The sequence below is a fragment of the Amphibalanus amphitrite genome, unplaced genomic scaffold (genome assembly GCF_019059575.1).
Source record: "Amphibalanus amphitrite isolate SeventyFive unplaced genomic scaffold, NRLGWU_Aamphi_draft 000576F_arrow, whole genome shotgun sequence".
Classification (NCBI taxonomy): domain Eukaryota; kingdom Metazoa; phylum Arthropoda; class Thecostraca; order Balanomorpha; family Balanidae; genus Amphibalanus; species Amphibalanus amphitrite.
The window spans coordinates 158910-171616 of record NW_024882070.1 but is presented as its reverse complement, the minus strand read 5'-3'; the positions used below and the strand labels follow the sequence as shown (position 1 = coordinate 171616).

The 12707-nt window shown below is 49.2% G+C and overlaps 1 long non-coding RNA gene across 1 annotated transcript; it reads right to left on the bottom strand.

Moving 5' to 3' along the window:
• Window positions 1-992: 992 nt before the first annotated feature.
• On the bottom strand, window positions 993-3510 carry LOC122394151. The gene is made up of 4 exons (XR_006258805.1): window positions 3473-3510; window positions 3121-3191; window positions 2790-2914; window positions 993-1116 (listed from the first exon to the last, which is right to left on the bottom strand). It is a non-coding gene; the product is annotated as an uncharacterized LOC122394151 (long non-coding RNA).
• Between the last annotated feature and the right edge of the window lie 9197 nt (window positions 3511-12707).

The following is a 12707-nucleotide window of genomic DNA, read 5'->3' as shown; positions in this document are numbered from 1 at the left end:
CCCCTCATCATCAGAAGAGAGGAGGCCCTCTGTAGAGAGGAGGCCTCCCGGGATTACTACGGGCCCCTCCATCCACCTTGGCCAAAGTCTATGGTACGTGTCTGGGGCCACTCGGTTGACTCACCCATCACTCGGCTGACTCCGGATGACTCCTCAGGACACATGATGAGTCCGTTGACTCCGGACGACTCCGTATCACCCCGACGACTCTGTTGACTCTCAATGACTCCCCGGGGCATGTTGTCTCGTATTCGTTTGTATTTGTTGTCTCGTCTACACAGCTAACGGTGTCGACATAAATAGCAAACAACATCGGTGCGACAAACAACACAGCCTGGTTTATCGTCAATATATATTGCACCACGGACCACTGTGCACTGTCCATTACTTATCACTGTATCGGCCATCTGACAATGTGTGTAGTAGACACCACCAGAAGAGGGGGACCCACCTGTGAGGTCTGGGTAGAGCAACAGGAGCAGCGGGCAGAGGAGGGGAGCACAGAGCCGCAGACAGAGCACGTCAGCGACACTAGCGCCGCCTACCGGTCTGGTCCGGAACCTGTGGTTGCCGAGTACACCGCATGGAGAGGAGAATAGGACGAGAGGTTAGTGATCTCCTGAATACCACCCCCACTGGCGGATACAGTCGCCACCACGACCAAGATGATGCTGTCGGAGAACCCGTGCGTCCTCTGGACACTGCAGCAGAGCCGACACCTGACCACGTCGTCATTAGAAGCGGAAACAGCGGTACAGGTGACGTCACGTGTCAGGTTCCTGCAACACACTCAAATCTGGTGAATACTACAGTGCAATACTTACGTGTGGCTCTGTGTGGCTATTAGCATGACCCGCAATCCGCCACGTGGAGGCTGCCACATCGGACTGCGTCTCTGTTATCGCCCGAGACCCCTCAGGTAGTGCAGAGCCCACCATGTCCTGAGGGAAGACACGGCAGCCACACGGCCCCGAGTAGCACTCGGTGTGTGCTACTCGCAGCCGATTGGTGGCGGCACAAACGGCCGTTGGGTGAGACAGCTCTCCAAGCACGGCGGAGGCAGGCTTGTATAGCACTCATCTGTCGTGGATGGCCTACACCAGCTGATCGTGATGGCTGAAAATATACCGGTGGGTCAGGGCACTGTCGTACAACGACTGGCGTTTTATCATATATTTTTCCATAACCCGCGCCCTGCTGGGGGGGGTGTTTGAACACCCCCCCTTGTGGTTTTTCGCGAATATCTCAAAAACGGCGGCGCGGAGCGCCGCCGTTTTTGGTACACCTTATCATACATCAATTCTACACATGTTGTGAAAATTTCAGACCAAGGTCATTCAAGGTCAGGTCACCAGGTCACTTGAAGTGACCTCACCTCATAAAAACTTTCAATGTCTGTCATAGCTACACCAAGGGACCGATCGCTTTGAAACTTTCAGCGATTGCTAAGAGCAACAGCATGTACAAAATGTATATCTCAGAATTTTGATATCGATGACCTAAGGTCAGGTCAATTTTGCGACCTCCCCATTATAAGTCAATGGGAGAAAATTGAAATGCGCCTCTTTTGGATGAAAGACATTATAAACACTCCCAAACACCGAATTACAAGTAGTTTAGACACACTGAACATGAAAATGGTGTCCGTGACCCTTGTTTATGCCCTGAGGTCATCTTAGGTCACTAATTGCATCTAACAGTTTTTCGCAAATAACTTTTGATAGAGGCATGCTAGAGCGATGAAAACGCCTTAGATGTGTTCAGCTCGACGATACGGATCGACTGATATGCAATATGACCCTTTCCGGTCAGGTCATGACCTTGACCTGAGGTCAAATTTTCAAGTTGACCTTTCAAGGTCAAGTTATAGTTCATTCGATGCGTCTTGACGAGAGGAACACGATGCCGGTTAAAGTAAGCTCGTACAAGGCTTGGGTCAAAAGTTATTGCAGAAAAACTGTTTTCGAGAAAATCGGCTATTTTTGCAGTTTTTGCCCCCTGTAGGCAAAACCGTTGACGTTAGGTCAAATCTGAGAGAATTACTCAGAAAGGGCGTTAATAGGGCTATCGAATGCGCTTTTCCGCGGCGCTGTAGCTCTATTGGTTCCCGAGTTATGCGTTGGCTTCTCGGAAATTTTCGACATTCGACCTGGAAATCGGCGAAATTTTGCCTTCAATGACCTCTGGTGACCTGACCTTTGACCTGACCAAAAAATTGACCGAAGTGATTTCGTCATTATTTTTGACGCTCTTTCGAACGCCGCCTTCCGCGTATCGCTACGTGGCCCAGGAGCCGAGTTAGAAGGGGGGGTGTTCAAACACCCCCCCCCCCCCCAGCAGGGCGTGGAAATCCAGGACCCCCAGCGGGGCGCGGGTTAATATGTCATTGAATAGATTGGTTTACATTCTGATAAATCATAATGTATGCTCGAGCTGGGAAGGTCACCCAAGCCAGCTCCGATAACATGTGCACATGTCAGTTTTCCATTTGCTGGCCCACGTACATCTGTCTGCTCGTGTCTGAACACTGGCTCCTCCAGAGAGACGGACACCCCCGACCGAGCGTCTGTCCCCGGGCTCTGGTCACCGTCATGGCGACAGCTGGCCGCGCGGGGAACTGGTGACGCCACCAGCTCCCAGCGGAAGGAAACGCGCCATCACGGGACTGGTAATGGAATAATTATGGGTCTGGGGTCATTTGTGAATGCTGCTAACTACAAATCGCCTCGTATCAAGTATATTCAAAAACGTTGGAACATAAGCAGGTATAAATCGCCCACCCAACTAACCTGTCTCGGGAGGCCTCTGATCCTGTGACGGGCGAGTGTGCGGCAGCTGAAATGCCGGACTGCCGGATTGGCTCCGGCGGTCGACGGCTCAGCTGCGCCAGAGCCGCACACCCGCCTCCGTCAACCTGCCGGTGCAGTAAATGGACAGATGGTTACTCCAGCTGATGTATTTACGATATGATCGTCATGTTCCTAGTTGTATTTATTTATTTTTAACATAAGAGGACTAAATAAAAAAGGTACACGGGGACGGGACATGGGGAACGGAACACAGGACATTGACCCCGGGAAACATGTGTATATCATAAGCAGATTCCACTGGTAAACTCACGCCCGCAGGTGGTGGGCTTGGTCCTGAGGCCGGCGGTGCTGGTGGTGGTGCTGCCAAAGCTGGCAGGGGATCTGAAACACAATAGATAAATATTTAGCACTTGCACCATTTGTAGGTATACATCGTAACTCGAAGTTTTTTTTTTTTTTTTTTTTGACGACATGACAACTGGCCCAGGTATATCGCTTGCAAGACTCCTCACAATATTTATGAGATGAAGGTAGAAATAAACTAATACTAAGCATACACAAAGCTGTTTGAGATTACTATCAAATCCTTTATCAATGTATTGATAACACATACACAATTCATGCGTGTCTGTCCACTGTCAGTACAATACTAAAACACTCACGGAGGCTGGTGGTGGTGATTCCGGAGCCGGTGGTGCTGGTGCTGGTGCTGGTGATGGCTGGTGGTGATGGTGGACCTAAAATAAATGGTAATTTTAATCAATACTTGATCATATTTTCATTTCTATTTCCTGAGGTTTTGTAGAAAACTTAACAGTCTGGATATAAATGACCTCAGTTTTGACGTAGCAGCCAAACATTTATGAGGATGTGTTTGTTTCGTCGTAACGAGCCTCAGCCTGCTATAAAAAACAAACACGCAAACAAACAAACAAACAATCAATCAAATAAATAAATAAATAAATAAATAAATAAATAAATAAATAAACAAACAAACACGCCATCGATATTTTAACGTTAGTTGAAACATACAAATTGAAACAAAACAAAGGTCAAAGGTTTGGCAAAAGGGGAGTATTTCTGGCGCCGCACCTACCTGCTGGTGGTGGACTTGGTGCTGAGGCCGGTGGTGCTGGTGGTGGTGCTGCTGGTGGATGGTCTGAAAGGAAAGAAATACAAATTAACCGCAAATAGATGCAACTGTTTAGAAATACAATGGGTTCACCTCTGAACCAGTCTAATGGTCAGAAACAAAATAATGACGTACCTAATCTGTTATCAATATTTGAGTGAGGATAGTACTACAGTTCTTCCATTGCATTGATTGTGAAGAAGAAATTACTGACAAAATATCATGTGCAGCATAGCAAAAAAAAAAAAAAATCAGTTTATCGTTATCAGTTTCAATCAAAGATCAGCCACTCACGGATGCTGGTGGAGGACTTGATCCCGGAGCCGGTGGTGCTGGTGGAGGACTTGATCCCGGAGCCGGTGGTGCTGGTGGCGGTGATGGTGATGGTGGTAGACCTGAAATAATACAAACGTTTCAATTATTAGTTTCTTAGAGACCAATTTGCGCTGTATAAAATACAAATACAATACAGCTGCTAACCACACAGGTGATATCACAGCAATAGTTTTGGCGGTGCATCAATTGTATCAATTGCTCGCTCATTATAATTCGATGAAAACCATACTACAAATAATATAAAAAACGATGACCGTGGTTATTTGACGTGGAACCGCGACCATTCATGACCAAATAAAGAGTCAGCAATCAGAACTGTTCTTATTAAAGCTAACAAAGATCAACTGAATTAAAAAATCCCTATTCATATTTTCTATTAGTATCATCTGCAATTATTACAATTACCAAATATTGTATTTCCTATTGACGAGTACAGCGGGCGACAGTATGGCCGCCGATATCCCATCTGTACTCACGGAGGCTGGTGGCGGGCTTGGTGCTGAGGCCGGTGGTGCTGGTGGTGGTGATGGTAGATGACCTGAAATAGAATCAGCACATGTTGAGTTCAAATTGTTATTCATTGTAAGAAAAATATAGCGTTCACTTTTTTTGCTAACACGTTTTGCGCTCATTAGCATTCTGGAATATTTGTTACAATGGTTGGTCGATATAAATTTAATGATGATTGACAAACTATGAATGTGTCTCAAACTTACGACTTAAATGAAAGATACTTGCTTTTATTATTGTCAACTTGTGATAAGAACTCACGGAGGCTGGTGGCGGGCTTGGTGCTGAGGCCGGTGGTGCTGGTGGTGGTGCTGGTTAATGACCTGAAATGGAGGAAATACAAATTTACCACAAAGCAATAGAACTCCTATCAAGTACAGTGGATTCACCTCTCAACCTGTCCTACGGTCAACAAAATCCTGACGGAATACGTTGTTATTGTCGCATTATGTTATTATTCCTATCGATCTGATTATAAAAAATATGGACCAAAAATCCTATGTAACATTGAGAAAAGAACAAGTTTTACGTTGCAGGATGTATTCAATGATAAGACACTCACGAAGGCTGGTAGAGGACTTGATCCCGGAGCCGGTGGTGCTGGTGGCGGTGCTGGTGATGGTGATGGTGCTGGTGATGGTGGTGATGGCGGACCTGAAATAATATAAACGATTGAATCATTCTATATGACAGACCAAACGATCACCTTATCATACAGACAGAGTGGTAGCAATGTCTACGGCAAAATAAACAAAAAATGTTCGGACAAGTACATTCAATACAAAAAGTATCGATAACATATAACAAGACCGTGAAAGATACAACTGAAAAAAATACGTTCATGGTGTTTTTCATGCCAAGTTAACCCTCGCCCGCACATGCCATTTTCCCATCCTAGAACGCACATGGGGGGGGGGGGTTGCCACCACCCCCCCCCCCGCGCCATTTCGTTCCTGTTGGAGATAGAGCTTAGCGGTAAAGACCAAAAAGATTCTTTGGGAAGAGACGAATCCAATGATACCCAGTTTTACCTTCTCAGGTCAGTCATTGACCTTCCAGGTCAGGTCAAACTAAAAAATGTTGCTGTTTTGGGTCACCGTTGGATATCAAGTGCGCTGCTTATCAAATACCGATGACGATGCTGTTTTCTGGTGCCAAGCCAGCTAGAACCTCTTTGTCACACTACCCGACCAGAATTTTGCTGCTGAGGTCATTTCAGGTCAAGTTAGGTCAAGGTCAATTATATGTGTTTGTATGTCTGTGTGTGTCTGTGTGTATACTGATGTATGCACCGATTGTTTTTGGGTCCATATTACATGAAATCATGATCTGAGAAGCTTTTACCAAAAATGCAGTCAAAAAACTTCACAAAAAAATAAATTCAGCTTGCCTAAAACGCAATTATCTTAGATGACCTAGGTTGACCTTGACCCTGACCTTGACCCCTGTACATCGTCGAACAACATGTTCCATGATAGGTGGGAGGTAAGACTGGCAAAAAAGGCCGAAATCAGGGTGTCAAAAGCTCACAAGGCCCATGGCAGGCGCAAGATGTTGAGAATTGGCCATTTGGGTCATGACATGACCTGAAAAACAAGGTCATATCTCCGAAACCCAAAATCACAGAAACTTGAAATTTTCAGTGGACCTCAAGAAAGGATAGAGGAGCAGCTATACGAAAAATCAGCCTTCTAGCTCTAAAAATGTTGTGTGCAGAGCAGAAAGACTACCTGGGGGGGGGTGGCAACCACCCCCCCCCCCATGTGCGGGCGAGGGTTAAGGACTATTTATTGGTAAGATCAAAGAAGAGTGGGAACTGTCAGTTTCATAGACCGAATAAATATAAATGTACCTAAAGAAGACAATGAAAAAAATCAAATATTTCACTGCTTATATTCTTATTTTCATTTGTAGTTTTTTTATAGTTTCTGCATCATTCAGCAACGCCAAATGTTTTTTTTTCCTAGAGACAAACAACAGAGAACAGTCTGTCCGTACATCCCGTCTGTACTCACGGAGACTGGTGGCGGGCTGGGTCTCGGAGCCGGTGGTGCTGGTGGTGGTGCTGGTTGATGGTGGTGGTGGTGGTGATGGTAGATGATCTGAAAGCAGTCAGTAGGTTTTTAGATCAGCGTGTTAGGCTCAGTAAGAACAAAAAGTAAGACGAACAGGCTGGTGAAAATAACAACGATAGGAATACGTTTTACAAGTTCATGGTCATTTCGACACTTACGGACATGCTGGTGACAGGTTTGGTCCCGGAGCCGGTGGTGCTGGTGATGGTGATGGTGATGTTGATTGTCATGCTGGGGACGGTGGTGATGGCGGATCTGAAATAGAAGCCGCTAGTTTTAATGATTAAAGTTATAATGTCGACATTGATATTTAGATATTACCTATGTAGATACAGCGCTAAAGAAGGGAAATTACAATGACAATTATTTTGAGTTAGGAAGCAAATGGTAAAAACATGAAAATAGCACCATGCATTGTTTATAATAGCTGTATTATAATTTACGGTAACTCTAAGTCAATGGCATTTCACTTGCTAGTGGTTTCGGAAGCCGTGAAGCTGGACTCGACTGCCGTTGGTGTACTCACGCCTGCCGGTGGTGCCGGTGGTGCTGTCACTGCTGGTGATGGTGACGTCTGTGGTGATCTGAAACACCACAGTGTCCAGTTTTAGGTCCCCTGATATTGACAGTCACACCCGCCGTGTCGCTACCGCTATCCCACACCGGGTCTGACAGTGGTGTGACGTCACTCCCACACCCGCCGTGTCGCTACCGCTATCCCACACCGGGTCTGACAGTGGTGTGACGTCACTCCCACACCCGCCGTGTCGCTACCGCTATCCCACACCGGGTCTGACAGTGGTGTGACGTCACTCCCACACCCGCCGTGTCGCTACCGCTATCCCACACCGGGTCTGACAGTGGTGTGACGTCACTCCCACACCCGCCGTGTCGCTACCGCTATCCCACACCGGGTCTGACAGTGGTGTGACGTCACTCCCACACCCGCCGTGTCGCTATCGCTATCCCACACCGGGTCTGACAGTGGTGTGACGTCACTCCCACACCCGCCGTGTCGCTATCGCTATCCCACACCGGGTCTGACAGTGGTGTGACGTCACTCCCACACCCGCCGTGTCGCTACCGCTATCCCACACCGGGTCTGACAGTGGTGTGACGTCACTCCCACACCCGCCGTGTCGCTATCGCTATCCCACACCGGGTCTGACAGTGGTGTGACGTCACTCCCACACCCGCCGTGTCGCTACCGCTATCCCACACCGGGTCTGACAGTGGTGTGACGTCACTCCCACACCCGCCGTGTCGCTATCGCTATCCCACACCGGGTCTGACAGTGGTGTGACGTCACTCCCACACCCGCCGTGTCGCTATCGCTATCCCACACCGGGTCTGACAGTGGTGTGACGTCACTCCCACACCCGCCGTGTCGCTACCGCTATCCCACACCGGGTCTGACAGTGGTGTGACGTCACTCCCACACCCGCCGTGTCGCTACCGCTATCCCACACCGGGTCTGACAGTGGTGTGACGTCACTCCCACACCCGCCGTGTCGCTACCGCTATCCCCCACCGGGTCTGACAGTGGTGTGACGTCACTCCCCCACCCGCCGTGTCGCTACCGCTATCCCACACCGGGCCTGACAGTGTTGTGACGTCACTCCCACACCCGCCGTGTCGCTACCGCTATCCCACACCGGGTCTGACAGTGGTGTGACGTCACTCCCACCCGAACTGCTGGTCCGACCGAGTAAACAGCCAGGTCCGGACCGGCCATTCAGTATCGCTCTGCCCGCTCAGTGACTGACCAACTAATAACACGTCATTTACCGCATACCGTTTGTTTCAGAGCCTATACTCACGGGGCGGTCAGTGTCCATGGCGCCGCTCAGTGACTGACCAACAAATAACACGTCATTTACCGCATACCGTTTGTTTCAGAGCCTATACTCACGGGGCGGTCAGTGTCCATGGCGCCGCTCAGTGACTGACCAACTAATAACACGTCATTTACCGCATACCGTTTGTTTTAGAGCCTATACTCACGGGGCGGTCAGTGTCCATGGCGCCGCGCAGTGACTGACCAACTAATAACACGTCATTTACCGCCTACCGTTTGTTTCAGAGCCTATACTCACGGGGCGGTCAGTGTCCATGGCGCCGCTCAGTGACTGACCAACTAATAACACGTCATTTACCGCATACCGTTTGTTTTAGAGCCTATACTCACGGGGCGGTCAGTGTCCATGGCGCCGCTCAGTGACTGACCAACTAATAACACGTCATTTACCGCATACCGTTTGTTTCAGAGCCTATACTCACGGGGCGGTCAGTGTCCATGGCGCCGCTCAGTGACTGACCAACAAATAGCACGTCATTTACCGCCTACCGTTTGTTTCAGAGCCTATACTCACGGGGCGGTCAGTGTCCATGGCGCCGCTCAGTGACTGACCAACAAATAACACGTCATTTACCGTATACCGTTTGTTTCAGAGCCTATACTCACGACGGGGCGGTCAGTGTCCATGGCGCCGCTCAGTGACTGACCAACAAATAGCACGTCATTTACCGCATACCGATTGTTTCAGAGCCTATACTCACGGGGCGGTCAGTGTCCATGGCGCCGCTCAGTGACTGACCAACTAATAACACGTCATTTACCGCATACCGTTTGTTTTAGAGCCTATACTCACGGGGCGGTCAGTGTCCATGGCGCCGCTCCGTGACTGACCAACTAATAACAGTCATTTACCGCATACCGTATGTTTCAGAGCCTATACTCACGGGGCGGTCAGTGTCAATAGCGCCGCTCAGTGACTGACCAACTAATAACACGTCATTTACCGCATACCGTTTGTTTCAGAGCCTATACTCACGGGGCGGTCAGTGTCCATGGCGCCGCTCAGTGACTGACCAACTAATAACACGTCATTTACCGCATACCGTTTGTTTCAGAGCCTATACTCACGGGGCGGTCAGTGTCCATGGCGCCGCTCAGTGACTGACCAACTAATAACACGTCATTTACCGCATACCGTATGTTTCAGAGCCTATACTCACGGGGCGGTCAGTGTCCATGGCGCCGCTCAGTGACTGACCAACAAATAACACGTCATTTACCGTATACCGTATGTTTCAGAGCCTATACTCACGGGGCGGTCAGTGTCCATGGCGCCGCTCAGTGACTGACCAACAAATAACACGTGTCATTTACCGCATACCGTTTGTTTCAGAGCCTATACTCACGGGAGTCAGTGTCCATGGCGCCGCTCAGTGACTGACCTACAAATAACACGTCATTTACCGTATACCGTTTGTTTCAGAGCCTATACTCACGGGGCGGTCAGTGTCCATGGCGCCGCTCAGTGACTGACCAACAAATAACACGTCATTTACCGTATACCGTTTGTTTCAGAGCCTATACTCACGGGGCGGTCAGTGTCCATGGCGCCGCTCAGTGACTGACCAACAAATAACACGTCATTTACCGCATACCGTTTGTTTCAGAGCCTATACTCACGGGGCGGTCAGTGTCCATGGTGCCGCTCAGTGACTGACCAACAAATAACACGTCATTTACCGTATACCGTTTGTTTCAGAGCCTATACTCACGGGGCGGTCAGTGTCCATGGTGCCTCCCCTGGCCGTGCCGCCGGCGGCTGAGGCGCCGCTCCAGATCCTTCCTCTCCTGGCGGTGTCGGCTCTCCTGCTCCTCCAGCTCCTGGCGCCGCCAGGAGCCGTCAGTGAACGACACCGCCAGGCTGGCGGTGTCGTTCACTGAGCTGGAGCTGCTGTCGGCGGTGATGATTGATCTTGCTTTTGCTGTTTCTCTTGCTGCTCGTTTTGCTACTGATGTTGTTGAGTCTCAGTCACCAGTAGCGGCGGAACACCTTCAAGTAGGCACTGGCGACTTTTGATCCCATTCTTTCCATGCAACACCCATAGGGCTAATATTAAAATGCCAAAATCAAAGGGGGCACGGTGCCCCGGTGCCCTCCCCGTTCCGCAGCTTATGTCCTTCACTGATGCTGGTGCTACTGGTGTTGTGGAAGGAACATAGGTAGTAGCAGCATGAGCACCAAGAGTATCACCAAGACTTGCAGTGGCTTCCTTGTGTCTGAAAAATGCAGACATTGCTTGTTAACCCGCGCCCCACTGGGGTCTGCGTATAACACGCCCTACTGGGGGGGGGGGGTTCTTCATATCCTCCCTCCTATCTCCGAAACTACTGGGCCGACCGTCAAAATTCAAACAGTGTCTGATATCCCCGGAAAACTGTCGAGCGAAACCTAATTTCATTGACCTCGAGGTCACCGATGACTTCACAGATCAGGTCAAAGTAAAAATTATTAGCATTTTGGCTTGTTCACGTTTTGGGCTCTGGCCGCCGTCTTACAAGTCAGATCAGGCTCATTGTTGGTTCACACGATCGTGAACAGATGCTCTAGATACCCTGAAGGAGGGTACCAAACTTGTACTTTGATTTTCAGGTCAAGGTCAGGTTATCACAGGTAACAAAAATACAGGGTGTTGCAGCTAAATTGGGAATTTTTCCCGCTTACACTTAAAGTGGCATAACTCAGTAGAATGAAGAGACAGAGCTTTCAAACTTTGAACGTGTATTGACGCACATGTTCTCTACCCTCTCACTCAATGTGGCCACCATGAGCCTCCTTCACCATCTCCAGGCGGCGTCGGAACGCGCCGCACGCGCGCTGAGCCTCCATAGGATCGATGCTGCTGGCTGCCTTCTTGATGGACTTCTTGAGGCTCGAGATGCTGTCATGGGCACGTGCGTTGGACCTCTCCTCAATCGCGCTCCACATCCAAAAGTCGCACGGATTTAGGTCGGGTGAGTTTGGAGGCCACGTATCCTTTGGGACATACAGAAGGATCTTCCGACTAAGGAAATCCTGCACCCTCCGGGAAGCATGAGCTGGAGCCGAGTCCTGTACAAGTGTGACTTTCTTCAGGTCGTAGTACTTCGCCATCCAGGGCAAAAGCACTTCTTCTAAGATGGCCAGATACTCCTCTGCGCCGATTCTTTCTCCAGCAGGTATGAAGTGAGGGGGCATGACGCGACCGTCGCTCGCGACGGCTCCGAACACCATCACAGAGGCTGGATTTTTGCTTATCATCACTGGTGGAACATCACCGGGGTTCGAGGCGATGACTCTTGAGTTCCGGCGGTTGGCAACTTCGTCTACCACAAACTTCTTTTCGTCCACAAAGACTCTCACGTCTCCTCCATGGTTCTTGAGCTGGTTCAGAACCATCGGGACCCTCTCCTTCCGTAACGCTTTTAGACGCTCCGTCAGAAGGTTCTGCCGTTTCCTACTATACGACCTCATCCCGAGGTTCTCCTTGACAGCCCTGCTAATGGTGCTTTTGCTCACCCTTCGGTCTCGCGCTAGCTTACGCATTGAGACACCTGGTTTGGCCTCAATAGACCTTTTCAAGCCCGCGAGAAACCGAGGATTCCGTTTGCGGTCACTTCGCGGCGCATGGGGACGTCTACTGACATCTCCTCCACCGTCCATAGTAGCGACAGTGCGATATACCGTAGACTTCGGGTATCCTGTTGCGATAACGATCTCTTTCGCGCTTTGTCCAGCGCGAACTAATTCAGCAACTGTACATCTACGCTGTTCCTCCATGACTGTTATCGGTTTTCGTGCATCAAAAATATTAGCACGTGAAAGAGCATTGTTGAAATAGTATCATGTCAAATTTTCAGCCATATCCTCCAAATAACAAAATTGTGATTAGGTTACGAACTTTGTCCCAATTTAGCTGCAACACCCGGTATATTTTCATGCGTCGGTCACGTGACACATGTTTCATGGTTCATTTATAACGAAAATTTCGAATTTGTTGTCGTCTGTG